The sequence below is a fragment of the Scyliorhinus torazame genome, chromosome 5 (genome assembly GCF_047496885.1).
Source record: "Scyliorhinus torazame isolate Kashiwa2021f chromosome 5, sScyTor2.1, whole genome shotgun sequence".
Classification (NCBI taxonomy): Eukaryota; Metazoa; Chordata; class Chondrichthyes; order Carcharhiniformes; family Scyliorhinidae; genus Scyliorhinus; species Scyliorhinus torazame.
In genome coordinates this window covers 256,719,682-256,742,464 of record NC_092711.1, presented here as the reverse complement: position 1 = coordinate 256,742,464, position 22,783 = coordinate 256,719,682, and the positions used below count along the sequence as shown (strand labels likewise).

Genomic DNA, 22,783 nt, shown 5'->3' with positions numbered 1-22,783 from the left:
GCTCACTTTCTTGTGATCAGTTAGCGACATGTAACAAATGTTGGCTGAGGATCCGATGCTCACATGCCATGAACAAATTTTTTTAAACTTCCAACACTTTTAGTGCTACTGAATGACCACAGTTCACTTTTACCCGGCAAATAAATTCAAATCTGACCAGTCTGCATTGCATCTGCACGGTTTGCAATGTTTCTTTTTGTTCCCTTGTTCAACAGTTCCAGTCAGCATTGAGGTCTGAAGAGCATTTAAACTATTGAGGTTCACAATATTTCAGCCTTTCGAGTGCGTTTTAAAATGGAACAAAAAATACGCAATCAGATTGTTTTAAAAACGTGTCATGTTTATTGGGCTTAGTACAATAGAAGTGCCTTGAGCAGGGGTGCTGATCCTCACTCGGCAACTGACTTCAGTCAAACAGCATGTTTGGCACCACAAATATGATTAGGAACCTGCTCCTAGGCATCAGTCCATGTTATTCTGAAACCAATTTAAGGGGTGCACAAGAATTGGGTAGGCGAGATACTGGCTTCATTTTCCATGTTCTGCCGAAATAGTAATAGAAGCGGTGGTGTAATGGTATTGTCACTGGACTAGTAAACTAGAGACCCAGGGTAATGCTCTGGGGGCCCAGGTTCAAAGCCCGCCACTGCAGATGGTGAAATTTGAATTCAATAAAAATCTGGAATTAAAAAAGTCTAATGATGACCATGAAACCATTGTCGATTGTTGTAAAAACCCATCACGTTCACTAATGTCCTTTAAGCAAGGAAATCTGCCGTCCTTAACTGGTCTGGCCTACGTGTGACTCCAGACCCACAGCAATGTGGTTGACTCTTAACTGCCCCTTCAAGGGCAATTGGGGATGGGCAATAAATGTTGGCACAGCCTGCGATGCCCACGTCCTATGAACGAATAAAATAAACCTTGCCCAAATAGAATATAATTGGCCTTGTGGCAATGTTTAAGAGTGAAGCTTTTCTCCATTACTTTTGAGTTTCTCCAATGTAACTTGTCCAAGTAAAATTCAAGTCACAAGCTGGAAAAAGCAAGAGTTAAATTGACAAACTTTTAATGATGAAATCCCTTGATCTATGATAAGGCACCATGTGTCTGTCATAACTCCGTTGGAAGCACACCTGCCTGAGTCGGTTCGAGTCCCACTCCAGGATTTGAGCACAAGTAGGCTAACATGCCAATCTATTAGCAAGGGAGTGCAGGACTATCAGAAAGGCCTCTTTCAGATATTAAACTGAAAGTCTGCCCCCTCAGGTGGATGTAGAAAATCCCATGACGCTTATTTTGAGGAAGAGCAGAGGAGGTATCTTTTCTGGTCAATACATCCCCCTCATTCAATATCACAGAGTCAAATTATCTGATCATTATCACACTGCTATTTGTGGGAACTTACTGTGCACAAATTGGCTAGCCTGCTTCCTACTTTACAACCGTCACTAAATTTCTAATGTATTTTCTTGGCTCTGAATGTATTTTCTTGGCTCATGAAAGGCCCCTATATAAATGCAAGTCTTTTTTGCTGTGTTTAATTTGTCAGTTGATGACCTTCTGTGAAACTTTTACAATGCCGTTAATGAATGTGTAAAAAGGATAGCACAGTGAATCCTGATCCGTTATTATTTCAACATGAAGTCGATAGAATTTGCTTTATTTTTGGATAAGTGTGTGTAGGCAATTCTAAACTGGTAGTGGGTGCCTGGAACTCGCTACCGGAGGAGGTGGTGGAAGCAGGGACGGTAGTGACATTTAAGGGGCATCTTGACAAATACATGAATAGGATGGGAATAGAAGGATACGGACCCAGGAAGTGTAGAAGATTGTAGTTTAGTTGGGCAGCATGGTCGGCACGGGCTTGGAGGGCCGAAGGGCCTGTTCCTGTGCTGTACATTTCTTTGTTCTTTGTTTGTTGTCTGTATCTGTGGCTTGGCCTCCAGGCTTGATTTGAAATCCTTTCTGAATAACATCCTTCATTTCTGTGTTGCTGTAACTATGTCTCAATCTTGCCAACCAGAGGACTCCTCGAGGGATTTGGTGGTGCACCGGCTCGGCACAATGCCTATTTTTAGAATCCAAAATACCAGTACAAAAGTCCATTCACTATTTCTGATGCAGATAATCATGCAAAATACTTGCATCTGAACAGAACTTACTAAGTTTGTCAGGGATTCAGTAAGCACACCCATAAGGAGTGGTGGTAATGTTTCCCATATTAGTCAGAAAATGACAGACCTGAAAATGAAATCTAAGAAATCCAGTTGCGCTCCGTTGGATGTTACTAAGCACACATGTTTTGCTCTGTAAATACTAGCCTCGTGCCAGAAACTGAGCAGCATTGAAAAAATCAGTCAGTCCCCAGGAACTTTTTTACACACTTTATTGCCAGAAGTTAATTCCTACTAAAAACGTAACACCCCGTGAGGAAACACTGTAGCAATCATCAACATTATATTCCATTTGAATCGAGGGCTGATTACTTCTAAAAAGATAATTATCAGTCTCTTCGTTAGGTTCTGCTCATTGCAGAATTCCTGAAACTGTTAAAACTATTGCTGATGCATTTCTATTTGTTGGCACCACCTAATCTTATACCCGTTTTGTGTTCATTAAACCAAATTGTAAGTATCTCCCTCAGCAAACAGTAGAGTTCTTCAAAGCCATAAATCATAAAAGATCTCTCAAAACAAACTTAGCTTTGCATTATCGTGGACCTATATGATGGCGACTAAAGTCTAAGAACCTGACCAGGAGCTGCCTAGACACTTAAAGCATTGAAGTCAATGGGAATCGGCGGAAACACCCTCCTGGTTGGACTTGTACTTAACACAAAGGAAGATGGTTGTGGTTTTTGGAGGCCGAACGTCTCAGTCCCAGGATGTCGCTGCAGAGGTTTCTTGGGGTAGTGTCCTCGACCCAACCGTTTTCAGCTGCTTCTCCAATGCCCTTCCCTCCATCATAAGGTCAGAAGTAGGGATATTTGCTAATGATTGTAGTATGTTCAGTGCCATTTGCAAAACCTCCGATACCAAAGCAGTCCATCCAGCAAGACCTGGACAACATACGGGCTTGAGCTGATAAGTAGCAAGCTACATTTCCACCAAATAAGTTCCAGGCAATGGCCATCACCAACAAAAAATCTAACCATCTTCCATTGACACTTAGCAGCATTACCACCACTGAATCCCCTATTATTAACATCCAGGGGGTTACTATAGACCAGAAACTTAACTGGACCAGGCATATAAATACTGTGGCTACAAGAGCAGGTCAGTGGCTAACTCGGCTCTTGACTCCCCAGAGCCTAGCCACCATTTACAAGACAAAAGTCAGGAGTGTGGTGAAATGTTTTCTGTTTGCCTGGGTGAATGCAGCTTAAGTGTTTCAAGAGATTCAATGCCATCTGAGACTTGATTGACATTCCTCCTGCCACCTTAAACATTCACTCCCTCTACCACTGGTATACCAGTGGCACCAGTGGGTGCTACATGCAAGATGCACTGCAGCAATTCGCCAAGGCTCCTTTTACAGCATCTTCTAAACCAGGGACTTGTACCAACTAAACACATGGGAACAGCAAGTTCCATGTCTCCAAGCCATACACCACCCTGACTTAGAACTTTAAAAAAAAAATTTAAGTACCCAATTCTTTTTTTTTCCAATTAAAGGACAATTTAGCATGGCCAGTTCACCTACCATACACATCTTTGAGTTGTGGGGGTGAGACCCACGCAGACACAGGGAGAACGTACAAAATCCACATGGACAGCGACCCGGGGCCGGGATCGAACCCGGGATCTTGGCGCCGTGTGGCAGCAGTGCTAACCACTGCGCCACCGTGCCGCCCCCTGACTTGGAACTTTATCACAGTTCCTTCACTGTTGCTCGGTCAAAATCCTGAAATGCCCTGCCTATTGGCTCTGTGGGTGTACCTACAACAGATTTACCAGAAGGCAGCTCACCACCACTTTTCAAGAGAAATGGGGTTGGGAAATAAAAGCTGGCCTTGCCAGCAATGCTCGCATCTCATGAAAGAATCAGAAAGAATTCGCAAACTCTGGAATTTCCTTTGCACACCTCGACCACTTCTCTACATCAATTTCTTCCTTTAAGACACCCTTTGGCCAAGGTTTTGACTATCTGCTCTTAAAGCTCCTCGTGTGGCTTGGTGTCGTTCTTTGTTTTATAATACTCCCAAGATGACCCTTGGGACATTTGATTACCTTTAAGGCACCACATAAATATAAATTGTTGTTGTTCCTCAGATGAAATCAAGGTAAAATCAGTCTAGGTTGCTCCATTTCTACCTCTTCCCTGCATCTAGATTTCCGCAAAGTGCCTTTCCACATTTGGGGCATAACTTTATGAAACCATACTAGATTAAAATTTACAGTCAATTACAGAAAGATCCAGCAAATGTCCACAGGAATGAATACTTTTAGGTTAGGGTATTGTTCCATGGTGGTTAGCAGAGGGTTTTCTCTTTCCAAGAAGGGCTGTAGGTCCTAATAAACTGTTACCTACTACGTCTAGAAGTTCTTTTGTAATTCTGAGATACAGCTTGTTTGGAAAAGTAAAAATAGAAAATTCTGGAAATACTCCGGTCTGGCAGCATCCGTGGAGAGAAAAACAGTTAACATTTCATGTCGTAAAATTTCAGTTCTGATGAAAAGTGACAACCTGAAATGTTAACTCCTCGTCTCTCCACAGATGCTGTCAGACCTGCTGAATATTTCCTGCAATTTCTGTTTTCATTACATACCCACCATTCGCAGGACAAAAGTATTTTGATTTTGTTTTGAATGAGTGACTGGATAAACAAAGTAAATGTAGAAGATGTACTGTATATTAGGGGCTGTTTAGCACAGGGCTAAATCGCTGGCTTTGAAAGCAGGCCAGCAGCACGGTTCAATTCCCGTAACAGCCTCCCCGAACAGGCGCCGGAATGTGGCGACTAGAGGCTTTTCACAGTAACTTCATTTGAAGCCTACTTGTGACAATAAGCGATTTTCATTTCATATAGTTATCCAGAAGGCGCATGGTAAGCTGTCTCAAAACATTAATTAGAAAAGCCTCGCCATATGTAAGAAGTAAAATGGATAGACCATTAGTCAGAAAGCAGGATAAGTTTCAGTTGGAATTGGTGCATTATGGGGGAAGTACTGCTTCCATATTTGTCCTTGTGTAGAGATGACTTGGACGAGGGTCTAGGAACCACGAACTTGAAATGTGGTGATGCTGCAAAAGTAGAGTTTGGCAAACTATGAGGAAGACTTTAGGATGACATAAAAAGCTAGCAGAATGGACCGCTTAGCTTGAAATGAGAATTTAATGTGGAGAAGTGTAAGGTAATGCATTCTGATGGGAAAAATGAAGAATGAGTGTACGTTCAATGAAAAGATGGTCAAAGGTGTAGATAAACTAAGAGACCAATTGGCTTTACAAGTTGTGGCATGGATGTCAAAATACTGAAGCAATAAATTGGTGCAAAATGCTTGTTATGCTGCAACAGTGCTCAGCTTTGAGTCCCAATAGAGAAAATATATTAAAGCCATATTATAAATTCACAGGACGTGCAGGCTTTGGAAGCTACAGTTAGGGTGAGACTTGGAGTGTTGGGACAATTTACATTGAAGCAGAGAAGGCATTTATATTAAAATTATGAAAGATTTTGATGGTGAATGGGGACAGACTGTTCCCTCTGGTTGAGGAGTTGGTGGTACTGGGTCATCAATTTTAAATAGTCACAAAGAAAATGAGGAGCGATGTTAGAAGAAATTTCTTTAGACAGGATTGTTATAGCATGGCATGTTTTACCACAGGAAATGGGTTAAGCATTAATCATTGTATCTTTTAGGAGAAAAGTATAAATATTTCAAATACAATAGTGAGGAGAGTGCGGGAAATAGCACTAGTTTTGGATTGCTCGAGCAAAGAATTGACACAGACATGATAGGTGGATAGTCTGCTGTGCTACAATCTCCTATTGTTCAGTAGTACCTGACCATGTCAGCTGAATCTTAGTGTCGTCTCCCCACATAGCTTCTCCTTTTCTAACCAATAAGGAATAATTAGGCCTCAGCTTCTTAAGTACACACTGTGGTCATGGGAAAACCTGTTACAGAGCAATCTCCCACTTTAACAAACGTTATATAGCAGAGGGTCCATCAGCAAGAGAATGGGGCTCTGAACCAAATCAGGATGGTACATCAGTCAATTTGATCAGCTGATTGGAACATAAGACTACCTGTTAGGTTATTCCGATATAATTTAGGAACTAAATGTTCATATGTATGTATATATAAATATCCAAAATACCACATCATTCTCTACTGCACTACAGTCTGTACCAAACTGACAGTGTATCCCTCCCACCCAGCTTACTCACTCTTCCAACTTTTTCCATCGGGCAGGAGATACAGAAGTCTGAGAACACGCTCGGACAGACTCAAAAACAGCTTCTTCCCCACTGTCATCGGACTCCTAAATGACCCTCTTATGGACTGACCTCATTAACACTACACCCTGTATGCTTCATCTGATGCCAGTGCTTATGTAGTTACATTGTATATGTTGTGTTGCCCTATTATGTATTTTCTTTTCTTCCCTTTTCTTCCCATGTATTTAATGATCTGTTGAGCTGCTCGCAGAAAAAAACTTTTCATTGTACCTCGGTACACGTGACAATAAACAAATCCAATCCAATCCAATCAGTCCACAACATATAATGAGATCTGTAAAATACATTCAAAGAAAGCTGCAGCATTTTATGCCTAAAAGCCTTATTCTTTAGAGCAGGGTTTTTCAAAGTGCAGGTCGCGACCCGCGGTGGGTCGCGGACAGTGTCAGAAGGGTCACGGAACCTGCGGCCAGCAACGATTCTGTAATTCATAGGAAGAAGCCGCTCCCCTGTAAAAAATCAAGAATTTAACAAGCCATCGACTCAACATGAGGCTGAGAGGCAGCACCACTGGCGGGTGCAATTTCTCCATGGTTCCCGCGCATGCACCCTTGCATCAAACCACCCGATAAGCTCCGACCATTTCTAGCAGCGACTGTCCTGCTGTAGCTGCCCCTCGAATGCTACATTCAAAATCCGTTCTCTTCCCAACAGCCGGCCACCCCTTCAATTAGCATAGCAACAATCCCTCGGTGTTAGCATTTTTGCTATAAGCACAAAATATGAAAGCCAGATAGAAAGATCTTTCATTTCCTTGTCCTTGCAACTGCACCAAACTTTGGGATTGAATGTCAAATTCAGTGGACAGTTGGGGGACCCACTTGATTTGTCACCCAATCACTGGTTTACTTGACCGTGAACAACTTATTCCGTTATTGGCAGTTTTTTTTATGACCATGCTTCACTTGCAACACATTAGAATAAAGCAACATTTCCACAGCATGTTCCCTTTTCAGTGCTTTGAAGAAGCTTTGTTCTATACAATTGGAAGCTCTTCTATAAAGCAATTCGAGTGGCAATAAAAACTGGTTGTGCTGTGAGGGGACGGTGCAAAGTCTGTGCACAAGTTCCCCATGGATTGATGATGGGAAATGATAGACCTGGTGGTTTGTATTGGACAGAATGTTTTCAACAAACAGGAGTGTGGAGCTGATGTTGAGCTGCTTTGTGAAAATCGGAACATTGTAAAACTTAGACTGGTATGTTTTGTTTATTCAATCATGGGACGTAGGCATCGCAGGCTGGGCCAGCATTTACTGCCCATCCTAATTGCCCTTGGAGTCAACTACATCACATGAGTCACATGTAGGCCAGACTGGGTAAGGATGGCAGATTTCCTTCCCTAAAGAACATTCGTGAACCCAGATGGGTTTTTACAAAAATTGCCAAAAGGTTTCATGGTCATCATTGGACTTTTTTAAAATTCCAGACTTTTATTGAATTCAAACTTCATCTGTAGTGGCGGGATTGAACGTGCATCCCCAGAGCATTGCTCTAGGTCTCTGGTTTACAAGTCCAGTGACGAAACCACTGTACTACAACCTCCCCCTATCAATGTAACTCGCTGGTGACCTGAATCTTTGATTTTGTGAAGGTAGATGTTCTCATGCTCCAGTTTGAGCCGAGGGCTCGGGAGAATGGTAATGTGATCCTGGTGTGCACCGAGGTTTTTGCCTTGGAGCCGGAAGGGTTGGGCAAAGAGGTTAAATCCTCAATAGATGAAAACACCCTGCAAAAAACTGCAACTGTTTCCTGGGAGACTTCATCTGTTAGTTTTATTCCTGGATTTTATAGGAGACACGATAAATTCTCTGAGTCCAAGATCGGGAACACCCAGTGAAAATCAGTCACTCGTTGAACATATACAAAATGTCCTTCCCCCAAGGATGAATGATTTATTAAGGTGGAATACCTCCAGTATCTCTCGTGAGTAACTTTCTTCATATGTAACCCTAGACAGTGAACTTTTTAAAGATAGGAGGGCATCACAGGCATTTCTGATTCTGTCCTCAATGCTGACAAATCCAATGCACTAGGGCTACAGGAAATGAAATGAAAATCGCTTATTGTCACAAGTAGGCTTCAATGAAGTTACTGTGAAAAGCCCCTAGTCACCACATTCCGGCGCCTGTTCGGGGAGGCTGGTGCGGGAATTGAACAGTGCTGCTGGCCTGCCTTGGTCTGCTTTCAAAGCCAGCGATTAACAGGGAAACTAGATGATTTTCTTTCACTCCCTTGCATGGGGAAAGAAAACTTTAGTGTCCCGTACACTGCCTTAAATTAGGATAGGCTGGGTAAGTGAGCATGGTGTGGTCCTGAAGGTCGGCTGGCGTGAGTCCCAAAGGTCAGTCAGTTGACTAAAGTGGTTCCCGGATAGAAAAAGTTTGAAAACACTGCTCTAGAGCTTCTGGGAACCACAAGACATAGCACTATGTGTGGAATATGTCTAGACCAGAATACAGGACAAACTGGTATGTTATGGTTGGACACCACAAAAATGTTCATTATATCCGTATGGAGCAGAAGGAAGATCGGCGGCTCCTCCCTTCTGTGACAATTACTTTGACTAGCTTGCTGGTGTTTGGATCACGAGAGTACTTTCTCAGCTCTGTATTTAGTTAAGATAGACAACATATTGCCAAATACATATATTAATATTACTAAGTGTAATATCTCCAATTTTGCAGGTGATGCAAAGTTGGGTGGGAGGGTGAGCTGTGAGGAAGATGCAGAGATGCTTCAGTGCGATTTGGACAAGTTGAGTGAGTGGGCAAATGCATGGCAGATGCAGTGTAATGTCGATAAATGTGAGGTTATCCACTTTGAAAGGGCGGATTATTACCTGAATGAAGATAAATTAAAAGAGGGGAATGTGCAACGAAACCTGGGTGTCTTCGTATACCAATCACTGAAGGTAAGCATGCTGGTGCAGCAGAAGGTAAAGAAGGCAAATGGTATGTTGGGCTTCATAGCGAGAGGATGAGAGTACAGGAGTAGGGATGTCTCGCTGCAATTGTATAGAGCCTTATTGAAGGCCACACCTGAAATATTGTAGGAAGGACTTCCGGGTGCGGCGATGACCAGCTGAGTCGCACGTTTCGGCAGCTCCCGGTGGAACGGACTTTTGGGCTCTTGATAGGAGCCCCAACGGCAATTTTAACGGCTAAAAACACCGTGCGGTAAACCAGAAGGGTGTTCCCCCTGGACACGGATGGAAAAAGGAGAGGAAAGTGGCCGGATTGCAGCGGATCCTTTGGAACAACGGCAAGGAAGGCAAGCAGAAACCAAGATGGCGTCGGAAGGTGGCAGTTTCATATGGGGCCCTGAACAACAAGAGTTCTTGAAACGCTGCGTGGAGGAGAAAAAAAAGGAAATGAAGAAAGAGTTGTTGGCCCCGATATTACAGGCGATTGAAGGGCTGAAAGAGGAACAAAAGACCCAGGAGCAGGAGCTTCGGGTCGTGAAGGCGAAAGCAGCAGAGAATGAGAACGATATACAGGGCCTGGTGGTGAAGTCGGAGATACAGGAGGCACACCAGAAACGATCTGTGGAGAGGTTGGAGGCACTGGAAAACAACGCAAGGAGGAACAACTTGAGGATTCTTGGCCTTCCTGAAGGTGTGGAGGGGGCGGACGTCGGGGCATATGTGAGCACGATGCTGCACTCGTTAATGGGAGCGGAGGCCTCGACGGGTCCGTTGGAGGTGGAGGGAGCATACCGAGTTATGGTGCGAGGATCGAGAGCAGGAGAAACTCCCAGAGCCATAGTGGTGAGATTCCTCCGTTTTAAGGATAGAGAAATGGTCCTTAGATGGGCGAAGAAAACTCGGTGTAGTAAATGGGAGAACGCGGTGATCCGCGTTTATCAAGATTGGAGTGCGGAGGTGGCGAGAAGGAGGGCGAGCTTTAATCGGGCCAAAGCGGTACTTCACAAAAAGAAGATAAAATTTGGAATGCTGCAACCGGCAAGACTGTGGGTCACATATCAAGGGAGGCACCACTACTTTGAAACGGCGGATGAAGCGTGGACTTTTATTGTAGAAGAAAAATTGGAATGATTGGATTATGAAAATTAACGTTTGGACAAAGTGGCGGGGCGAATGGGGGGGGCGAAGAGGGGTTTTATGTTTTAATCCTGCGGTATGGTAACTTTTCTTTCTCCCACAGGTGGTGATGGGGGGAGGTGGGGAGGGAGAGGAGATGGGGCGTTGGCCATGGGAGGCGGGGCCGAGGGAGAGGCGCGGGCTTGGTTCCCGCGCTATGATAATTATGGCGGGAATAGAGAAGCAGGAAGGAGGGGGCGTCGCACGGTGCGAGCCGTGATCACGGGGGGAAGCCGAGGTCAGCCAGAGTTTGCTGACTTCTGGGAGCAACATGGGGGGAGTAATTACGCTAGCGGGGGGTCTAGCAGGGGGGGGAGGGGGGAATTACTGGGTTGCTGCTGCTGGGGAAAGGGGGGAGGGGGTACGGGAAAGGATGGGCGGGGGGGCACCGTCCGGGAGAGATACAGCTGCGTGGGAACTGGGTGAGAAGCTGGAAAAAGATGATGGCTAACCGGCAAGGGGGGGGGGTGGGAAGCCCCCCAACTCGGCTGATCACGTGGAACGTGAGGGGGCTTAACGGGCCGATAAAGAGGGCACGAGTACTCGCACACCTTAAGAAACTTAAAGCAGATGTGGTTATGCTACAGGAAACGCACCTGAAACTGATAGACCAGGTTAGGTTGCGCAAAGGATGGGTGGGGCAGGTGTTCCATTCGGGGCTGGATGCGAAAAACAGGGGGGTGGCTATATTAGTGGGGAAGCGGGTAATGTTCGAGGCGAAGACTATAGTGGCGGATAACGGGGGCAGATACGTGATGGTGAGTGGCAAATTACAGGGAGAGATGGTGGTTTTGGTAAACGTGTATGCCCCGAACTGGGACGATGCCAACTTTATGAGGCGAATGCTAGGACGCATCCCAGACCTAGAGACCGGAAAGCTGATAATGGGAGGAGACTTTAACACGGTGTTGGAACCAAGGCTGGATAGGTCGAAGTCCAGGACTGGTAGGAGGCCGGCAGCAGCCAAGGTGCTTAAGGATTTTATGGAGCAGATGGGAGGGGTGGACCCGTGGAGATTCAGTAGACCTAGGAGTAAGGAGTTCTCGTTTTTCTCCTATGTCCATAAAGTCTATTCACGCATAGACTTTTTTGTGTTGGGTAGGGCATTGATCCCGAGGGTGAGGGGAACGGAATATACGGCTATAGCCATTTCGGATCATGCCCCACACTGGGTAGACTTGGAGATAGGGGAGGAAACAAGAGGGCGTCCACCCTGGAGAATGGACATGGGACTAATGGCGGATGAGGGGGTGTGCCTAAGGGTGAGGGGATGCATTGAAAAGTACTTGGAACTCAATGACAATGGGGAGGTTCAGGTGGGAGTGGTCTGGGAGGCGTTGAAGGCGGTGGTTAGGGGGGAGCTGATATCAATAAGGACACATAAAGGGAAGCAGGAGAGTAAGGAACGGGAGCGGTTGCTGCAAGAACTTTTGAGGGTGGATAGACAATATGCGGAAGCACCGGAGGAGGGACTGTACAGGGAAAGGCAAAGGCTGCATGTGGAATTTGACTTGCTGACTACAGGCACTGCAGAGGCACAATGGAGGAAGGCGCAGGGTGTACAGTATGAATATGGAGAGAAGGCGAGCAGATTGCTGGCACACCAATTGAGGAAAAGGGGAGCAGCGAGGGAAATAGGGGGGGTGAGGGACGAGGAAGGAGAGACGGAGCGGGGAGCGGAGAGAGTGAACGAAGTGTTCAAGACATTTTATAAAAAATTGTATGAAGCTCAACCCCCGGATGGGAGGGAGAGAATGATGGATTTTTTGGATCGGCTGGAAATTCCCAAGGTGGAAGAGCAGGAAAGGGTGGGACTGGGAGCACAGATCACGGTAGAAGAAGTGGCGAAAGGAATTAGGAACATGCAGACGGGAAAGGCCCCGGGACCAGACGGATTCCCAGTTGAATTTTACAGAAAATATTTGGACTTGCTCGCCCCGCTACTGACGAGGACCTTTAACGAGGCAAAGGAAAGGGGACAACTGCCCCCGACTATGTCAGAAGCAACGATATCGCTTCTCTTAAAGAAGGAAAAGGATCCGCTACAATGCGGGTCCTACAGACCAATTTCCCTCCTCAATGTGGATGCCAAGGTCCTGGACAAGGTAATGGCAATGAGAATAGAGGAATGTGTCCCGGGGGTGGTTCATGAGGACCAAACTGGGTTTGTGAAGGGGAGACAGCTGAACACGAATATACGGAGGCTGTTAGGGGTAATGATGATGGCCCCACCAGAGGGTGAAACGGAGATAGTAGTGGCGATGGATGCCGAGAAAGCATTTGATAGAGAGGAATGGGATTATCTGTGGGAGGTGTTGAGGAGATTTGGGTTTGGAGAGGGGTATGTTAGATGGGTGCAGCTGTTGTATAGGGCCCCAGTGGCGAGTGTGGTCACGAATGGACGGGGATCGGCATATTTTCGGCTCCATAGAGGGACAAGGCAGGGATGTCCTCTGTCCCCATTACTGTTTGCACTGGCGATTGAGCCCCTGGCGATAGCGCTGAGAGGTTCCAAGAGATGGAGGGGAATACTTAGGGGAGGAGAAGAACACCGGGTATCTTTATATGCGGATGATCTGCTACTATATGTGGCGGATCCAGCGGAGGGGATGCCAGAAATAATGCGGATACTTGGGGAGTTTGGGGATTTTTCAGGGTATAAATTGAACATGGGGAAGAGTGAGCTGTTTGTGGTGCATCCAGGGGAGCAGAGTAGAGAAATAGAAGACCTACCGTTGAGGAAGGTAACAAGAGACTTTCGTTACCTGGGGATCCAGATAGCTAAGAATTGGGGCACATTGCACAGGCTAAATTTGACGCGGTTGGTGGAACAGATGGAGGAAGATTTCAAGAGATGGGATATGGTAGCATTGTCAATGGCAGGGAGGGTGCAGGCGGTTAAGATGGTGGTCCTCCCGAGATTCCTCTTTGTGTTTCAGTGCCTCCCGGTGGTGATCACGAAGGCTTTTTTCAAAAGGATAGAAAAGAGTATCATGGGTTTTGTTTGGGCCGGGAAGACTCCGAGAGTGAGGAAGGGATTCTTACAGCGTAGTAGGGATAGGGGGGGGCTGGCACTACCGAGCCTAAGTGAGTATTATTGGGCCGCTAATATTTCAATGGTGAGTAAGTGGATGGGAGAGGAGGAAGGAGCGGCGTGGAAGAGATTAGAGAGGGCGTCCTGTAGGGGGACCAGCCTGCAGGCTATGGTGACAGCCCCATTGCCGGGGGGGGGTGGGGGGTGTGGCCTGAGACAAGGCAGTTGCCAATTAGGGCTAGTTTTTATTTTTGTTATTTAATATTTATTTATTTGTTGTTGTTTTCTTTTGTTCTTGTTTAAATAAAAAAAGGTCATTATTATCTGTATTGTTATAATGTTGTGTAAAGGATGCACAATGTACTGTGTTGGTTGACCAAAAATTTTCAATAAAATATTATTTAAAAAAAAAAAAATATTGTAGGAAGTTTTGGTCTCCTTATCTGAGGATGGGTGTTCTTGCTATAGAGGGAGGCTTACTAGTCTGATTCCTGGGATGGCAGGACTGATGTACGAGGACAGAATGTGTTGGTTAGGATTATATTTGATGGAGTTCATAGAAATCTATAAAATTCTATCAGGACTAGACAGGGTAGATTCCGAAAGAATGTTCCCGATGGTGGGGGTGTCCAGAACCAGGGATCACAGTCTGAGGATAGGGGTAAATCTTTTAGGACTAAGATGAGGAGAAATTCCTTCACCCAGAGTGTGGTACGCCTATGGAAGTTGAGGCCAAAACATTGGATGTTTTCAAGAAGATACATGCAGCTCTTGTCGCTAAAGGAGTAAAAGGGTACAGGGGGAAAACAGGAACAGGTTACGGAGTTGGATGATTAGCCATGATCATACTGAATGGAGGAGCAGGCTCGAAGGGCCCAATGGCCCACTCCTCCTATTTTCTATGTTTCTATTATTTTGCTTTTTTGCCTTCCTAGGTGGAAAATCCACTCATAGTTCAGGATATTTCCAGAGCTGGAGAAGTTGTACAATAGGCTTATATAGCTCTCCAACAAATATTGCTCTCTTGGGTCTGCTTGTGGATAGGGATAATACAAGTTTCCTCCATTTCTTCTGATCCCTCTGGTAGTTTGAAAAAATAGGAGTGAGAGTGATGAGGAAATCAAGTTGTTCTTGGGTATCTCTTCAGAACTTAGCTGATTTGAACAAAGGGCGGGTGAAAACCGATTTGATCACCGGGGCGGCACGGTGGCACTGTGGTTAGCACTTCTGCCTCGAATGTAAGGGACCCGGGTTCAATTCCGGCCTTGGATGACTGTGGAATTTGCACTTTCTCCCTGTGGCTGCGTGGGTTTTCTCCTGGTGTTCCGGTTTCCTCCCACAGTCCAAAGATGTGCAGTTTAGGTGAATTGGCCATGATAAGTTACCCCTTATTGTCCAAAAGGTTAGGTCAGGTGACTGGGTTATGGGGATGGGGGGAGTGGGGAAGGGGGGGTGGTAAAGAGTGGGACTAGGTACGGTGCTCATTCCTAGGGTCGGTGCAGACTCGAGGGCCGAATGGCCTCCTTCTAAACTGTAAGGAATCTACGATTTCCTACCACAGTTCAAAGATGTGCAGGTTAGGTGGATTGTCTGTGATAAATTGCCCCTGGGTGGGTTACATGGTTAGGGTGGGGGACTGACCCTCTTTCAGAAGGTTGATGCAGACTAGATGGGCCAAATGGCTTCATCCTGCACTGTAGGAAGTCTATGGGCAGGTAGAAGGTAGCAGGCTGGTTTTATCAGTCCTTGTGACCACAGAAGCTGGAAATAATTCTCTTGTCCCCGCTGCAGAATAATTCTCCTGTCCCCGCTGCAGATTCATTACTGGGATCTCTTGTTGGTTCTGACTGCATTATCTTTATTTTGGCTGCACCAGGTGCAGCAATCCTACTTCTTTCGGGCCCCAAAGTCAATATCAAAGCATTTAAGTGAAGCCTGCAGAGTGTCCCTATAGTGCTTCTTTTGACTGCAGTTTGAGTTCTACATCAAATTTGCTTTGGTAAAGTATCAGGCATTATAGTTACATAACAGCCCAACTCAGTTGTAACTGTTTCAATATGATGTGGATACTTAGGCCCTCAATGTCTGGTATTTTATCCTGCGATCTGATCTTCAAAATTTTTGAAGGTGGCTCAAGTGAAAGTTGTTCAATTTCTTGGCATGGCACTGGTGCACAGTCTAAGTCTCATGTGTATAGCAGAGTGAGCGGGACTTTCTGTATCGACTTTCAATTTGGTAGGTAGACATACCTCCTTCATTCCAGACTGATGTGCGATGTGTTCCAAAGGCAACGCTTGCTTTGGCAATTTTCACATGTGTCCCGTCGTCAAGAGAGACCGGTTGAGAAAGTGTTCTGCTGAAATAAGTGAACCTATCCATTGTTAGGTTTTCAGCATGAACAGGAACCTTTGCTTTAAGATGGGTCTTTCCTCTTTGTGCTGATTGTAAGGCTGAAGTTGTTGCGCACATTGAAGATCAAGTCCATGCTGCACTGTGTGTCCAGCTCTGAACCAGCAGCTCGTGCAAGACAATAGTCGACTGCTGAAGGAAGTTGAGCCGCATCCTGTCCATATGTATGTATGCACTTCCAGCAGAGTTTGCTGAACAGCAACCATAAGTAGAACCTGGCTGAGTTACTGTTTTCTCATCTGAGGATTGCGGGTGAGACAAGAGATCAATGCCACTGCCTCTACTGAAGTCAGCTAGGTCAGTACGGCTATTGGGATTTAAATTCTGGGTTACTTTTTTAAAAATATATTTTTATTAAAGATTTTCCATTTTATAATGAAACCCATATTACCCACAACAGATGATACTGAATAGCTGCCATCTCAGGTAAAACCCTCAACCGATCCCCTAACTGGGTACTTGACTTTCTCCAGGTACTGTACAATAATTCCGTCAGCTCACCCAATCATACCGAGGCGCTGGGCGGAGTAAGAGATATCTACCCCAGCAGGACCCGCCTCTGGGCAATCAATGAGGCGGACAAAAAGACATCTGCCTTCACTCCCAGTTGCAGTGCCGGTGAGTCAAGACACCCCAAAATGGCCACCAGAGGACAAGGCTCCAGATCAACTTTCAGAATTGCTGACATGGTGCTAAAGAAGAAGACCCAAAAGCTTACCAGTTTGGGGAAAGACCAAAAAATGTGTGTGTGATTGGCCACCCAGCCGGAACACTGTTCGTACCTGCCTTCTACCTCCGGGAAGAAACCACTCATCTTAGCTTTGGTCGGGTGCGCACTATGCACTGCCTTAAGCTGGTTAGACTATGCCATGCACATGAAGACATGGAGTTCATCCCACGAAGGGCCTCACTCCATAACTCATCATCTATTAACTCCCTTCCCCAATTTACCTTCACCTCATCCACCTAGCCCAAGTCCTCAGACAGAACCGCCTATGAATAGACACCGAAAGAATCCTTTTTGATCCGAGACATTCGCGGTGCCTCTGGAAATGTTGGGAAGGCCACTCGTACAAAATTCCTTATCTGGGTGTACCTGAACATGTTTGACCCCACAGGCTTAAACTTTGCCAACAATCCCTCCAAGCTGGCAAACTGTCCTTCTACAAACAAATCCCAGAATCTCTCAAGCCACTCCTCTTCCCACTTCCCAAACGTGGCATCCAGTTTAGACGGCTCAAATAAGTGATGAGCACAAACAGGGGCCATCCTCGACATGGAACCAAGCTTAAAGTGCTGCCTGAATTATCTCCATACCCTTTAAAGTGGACATGACCACTGGGTTCGAGGAGTACCTTGCTGAAGAAAACCGAAGCGAGGCCATTGCCAGTGCACCCAGACTAGATCCCCTACACGACCTTGCCCTATCTGTTCCCATATGGAACCCAGGTAACTGCACCACCCCAGCACCTTCTCCGCATAATGATAAAGCAATAACCAAAAACAAATTCAGCAACTCCAGCCCCCCTCCCCTCCGACCTTCTATCCCTTTGAAGAACTCTCCTGCGGATCCACGGGGTCTTACCCACCTATATAGAGGGTGAGATCAACCTAATAACCCTCACAAAAAAAGACTTGGGGAGGAAGACGGGGAGACATTGGAATAAAATCATTAGAAGAATATTCATTTGAATAGACTGGACTCTGCCCGCCAGGGACAGGGGAAGGTTGTCCCATTTTTGCAGATAGGACTTAACCTTGTCCAGCAAACTTGCGAAGTTCAATATATGAGGCCAGGCCCAATTATGGGCAACAGTATCGTTTTTATTAATTCAAGGATGTGGGCGTCAATGGCTAATCCAGCATTTATTGGCCTAGTCACCCTTGAAAAAGTGATTGTGAGCTGCCTTCTAAAGCTGCTGTAGTCCAAGTGCTGTTGGTACACCCATAGTGCTGTTAGGGAGGGAGTTCCAGGATTTTGACTCCGCGATCATGAAGGAAAGGTAATAGATTTCCAAGTCCGGATGTGGAGTGGCTGAGAGGGAAATTTCCAGGTGTTGGTGTTCCCAGGTATCTGCTGCCCTTGTCCTTCTAGATGGTAGTAGTTGTGGGTTTGGAAGGTGCTACCGAAGGAGCCTTGATGAGTTCCTGCAATGCACCTTGTAGATGGTACCTACGGCTGCTACTGTGCATTGGCGGCGGAGAAAGTGAATGTTTATGAATGAGGTGCCAATCCAGCAGGCTGCTTTGTCTTGGATGGAGCTTCTTGAGTGTTGGAGCTGCACTCATCCAGGCAAGGGTAGAGCATTCCATCACACTCCTCACTTGTGCCTTGTAGATGGCGGGCAGACTTTCAGGAGTCATGAGGTGAATGACTCATCGCAAAATTCCTAGTCTCTGACCTGCTCTTGTAGCCACAGTATTTATACGGTTGGTTCAGTTGGGTTTCTGTTCAATGGTAAGCCCCTGAAGGTTGTTAGTGGGAGATTCAGCGATGGTGATGCCGTTGAATGTCAGTATCTTTCTGCTCCATATTTTACAGCTACCAACTAGATCAATTTGCTGTCCTCTTCATTTTTCTCTATTTTGTGCACATATTATGTAAGAGCGGGGGGACCTAAATCAGTTGCAGGACGCACCACTCCCTTGCCAGAAATAACATGAGAAAGTTATTAGTAATGCCTAAGCCACCTACAGAGGCTGTTCTTGATCCTAGGGTGGGGATATGTTTGCTTGGTAATATTTAACAAGTGGCAAGTTATTACTCTGTAACTTGAAAAAAATGTACTCAGTGAGACATTTTTTGGACTCTGACCCGCTGTCTGGTTTTCTGCTTAATTCACTCTTTGTCAGAACACATAGGGTGATGTGAGCTATGCAAGCAGAACGTACTAGTGGGAGAAAGTTCAGAGCAGGGCTTGCAACCACTGTTCGAAAACCTAAGGGTCATGTGTTTTACTCCTGGTCTGTGCAATAGCACCAGCTGGAGCACTCAAACTGCTTTTGATTGGACGCCTGAATGTGGACGTCAACTGAAGATTGGATTAGGATCAGCTATAACTTTTTTCATGGTCACATAACCTACTCACATTCGCTGCACAGTTTTGTATATAAATAATGACTACGGGACTACAGAGTGCTGTACCAGAATACACAGCTGTTGATGCAAAGCATTTCACCCTAAACTGCATAAAAGGTGCTTCTACCTTAACATCTGTCCTTGATACAGCTAATGCAGTGTCAACTTGTTGATTATTACGTAATCAAGGTTAATCACTTAAAAGGTGCCATTCTGATTTTTTTTGCCAAGTCCCAAATAGAGTTCTATAGATGTATTCCATACTGTTGGCACAGCAATATAAATAGCATTCAAAACAAAACTGTCAGTCATGTTAACTGTCAATCACTTGCAAGTGATTGGCTGAGTATGAGCTAATACCTGTGAGCTGAGTTAGCACTTGTGATTTGCATGTACCAAAGACAACAGTGTTCGTCAACAAAGTGTCCAAGTTGGGAATTTGGTGAGGGTGGGATTTCGGTACAGGGGGAAAATAAAGTTGCTTTTTACCTCCAATATTTGTCGTGGTGCATGTAAGCTTGGGGCAGTAAATATTTATTTATTTTTCTCCAGTGTGTTTGTACTTCGCGCAAGTTAGGTGTAGAAAAATCTTCAAAAGAAAATGTTAAAGTAGATATAAATAATCTAGGTTAAGATGTGACAGAGTAGGTTGTATGTATGGGCTACAGTATCTGGGAGTGTATGAGAGCTGTCGTAACAAAAACTTAACTGCACTAGATATCACCCCTTCAAATATGTCCAGTTCAGAGTCATTGAGTTGGGAGTGTGAGTTGGAGACATTCTACACAAAAAATGGAGAGGAGAAATTTTCTTTCAGTTTGCTTCAAATCTTGGTCATACCTCATTGAAAGATACAGGTTCAGAATAGAGTTCGTATACAGAGTAAGGGAACACAGTGAGACAAAGAACGAGGATCCACAATATTTATTGTAACCAACAGGTACAATGTGCTTGCTACCTGTGTGAGGATAAACATAGACTGTTGGAAGGATAGCCAGGAAAATGGCCATGGCAATATGTGGCAGGAGGCTGCCCCAAGAGGGCAGGAGGAGAAGGATTATGTGGTAGTTATATTAGATGTAATAATTTGAGGATGGCCAATGTATTTTTGTAAGCCGGATCAAGAGCCCCACATGGACTGTTGCCTTCCTGATGCCAAGGTGAGGGACCATTACCTGAACTGGAGTGAAGGGAGAACGAGGATTGAGTCAATGGAAACAACCATACAGGGAAGAGTAGGCAGGTGGTTCTGTTTGAAGAACACTAGGAGCTAAATTGAAGGTTAGAATCTCTGGGCTTTGTGAAAATTGGTGGAGAGAAAAGCAGTTTAAGGAGGTGAAGACATGCCTGAAGAAGTAGTGTGTTAAAGAGGGGTGGTTACATTGCATGGGACAGGCACCATTATTGAGACTGAAAAACACTGTACCATGGGGTGGGCTCCATCTGAATTGGACAGGGAACCAGGATCATAAAGGATCATGACTTCTTTATGTGTTCAGGGTAGTTTTCTGTTTCGTGGAGCTATACAGTTTTACAGTATGAAAAGAGACCATTCAGCCCATTGTGTCTGTGCCGGCCATCAAGCACCTATCTATTCTAATTCCATTTTCCAGCACTTGGTCCTTGGCGTTTCAAGTGCTTATCTAAATGTTTCTTAAATGTTGTGCCTCTACCACCCATTTAGGCAGTTAGTTCCAGATTCCCACCACCCTCTGGATGAAAATGTTTTTCCTCCAATTCCCTCCAAGTCTCCTGCCCCTTACCTTAAATCTATGCCCCAGGTTATTGACCCCTCTACTAAGGGGAATAGTTCCTTCCTATCTACCCTATCTGTGTCCCTCCGAATTTTGTACACCTTGATCAGATACCCCCTCCCACTCTGCCTTCTCTGCTCTAGGGAGAACTACTCCAGCCTAACCAGAATCTCTGTATACCTGAAATGCTGCAGCATGGGCAACATCCTAATGAATCTCCTGTATACCCTTTCTAGTCTAATCACATCCTTCCTATAGTGTGGCGACCAGAACTGCACACAGTACTCTAGCTGCGGTTTCACACGCATTTTATGCAGCTCCATCATAACCTCCCCGTTCTTAAATTCTGTGCCTCAGTTAATAAAGGCAAGTATCCCATATGCTTTCTTAACCACCTTATTTAACTGTCCTGCTGCCTTCAGGGATGTATCGACATACACCTCCAGGTCTCTCTGGTCTTCTGTACTTCCAAGCATCCTACTTTTCATTGTGTATTCTTTGCCTTGTTAGTCCCCCACAAAATGGATTACATTTTTCAGCGTTAAATTACATTTGTGTTATAACCTACCTACTTACCATTGGTTGGGGACTAATGACAATTCCACAATCCTGTGGGAGTATGAGCTTCCCCAATGAGGGGGGCGGAGAAACCATTAGTAAACTCCAAGTATAAATAAAGCTGGCCAGTTTGGAAACAGCAGGAAGGAGTGTGCAGCAAGGGAAGTTGCTGCTGCTGTTATATATATATATATTATATATATATATATATATATGTTATTGTAAATAAATGTTATTACTTTGTATCCTTAAAACTCGTGCTGGATTCTTCGTGGCCCTCACAAAAATTTGCCACTGTTGTGTCCATCTAACCAGCCAATCTATATCATCCTGTAATCCAAGACTTTCCTCCTCGCTATTTACCACACCAGCAATGTTTGCGTAATCTGTGGATTTACTGATCATACCTCCTACTTTCACGTCTAAATCATTAATGTACACTACAAACTGCAAGGGACCTGACACCAATCCCTGCAGTACAACACGAGGCACAGGTTTCCAGTCAAAATAAACAACCTTCGACCATCACCCACTGCCTCTTGCCATGCCAATTTTGGATCCAATTTGGCAAATTGTCCTGGATCCCATGGGCTTCTTGACCAGTGTCCCATAGGCAACCTTGTCAAAATCCATACTGAAGTCCATGTGAACTACATTAACTGCACTTCCCTCATCTACACACTTAGCTACCTCCTTGAAGAATTCAGTCACATTTGTTATACATGATCTCTCCCAACAAAGCTATGCTGACTATCCCTGATTAATCCTTGCCTGTCCGAGTAGAGATTAATTCTATCCCCCACAAATTGTTCCAATTATTTCCTACCACTGATGTTAGACTCACTGGCCTGAAGTTACCTGGTTCATCCCTATTTCCCTACTGGAATAATGGCACCACATTAGCTTATCTAAATGTTTCTTGAATGTTGTGCCTCTACCACCCATTTAGGCAGTTAGTTCCAGATTCTCCAGGACTCTGGCACCTCTCCTGTGGCCAGAGAAGATTTGAACATTAGTGCCAGAGCCCCTGCAATCTCTCCCTTGCCTCATTATTTCCTTGAACCACCAAGAGAGTACCCATATTAGATTTAATAATGAGTCGGATTTATTTAATAATCAGTGTGTGAACATTTACCTAATAGTAGTCATAATATGGTCAAGTGTAGGGCAGCACTGTAGTACAGTGGTTAGCACTGCTGCCTCACGGCGCTGAGGTCCCAGGTTCGATCTTGGCCCTGGGTCACTGTCCGAGTGGAGTTTGCGCATTATCCCCGTGTTTGTGTAGGTTTCGCCCCCGCAACCCAAATATGTACAGGTAGATGGATTGGCCACACTAAATTGCCCCTTAATTGGAAACATGAATTGGGTACTCTTAAAT

At 45.1% G+C, this 22,783-nt stretch overlaps 1 protein-coding gene across 4 annotated transcripts in view; it reads left to right on the top strand.

Moving 5' to 3' along the window:
• LOC140421067 (protein Shroom4-like) overlaps window positions 1-22,783 on the top strand; it is a 196,508-nt gene that overhangs the window by 157,338 nt on the left and 16,387 nt on the right. The gene's annotated exons all lie outside the window — the stretch shown is intronic.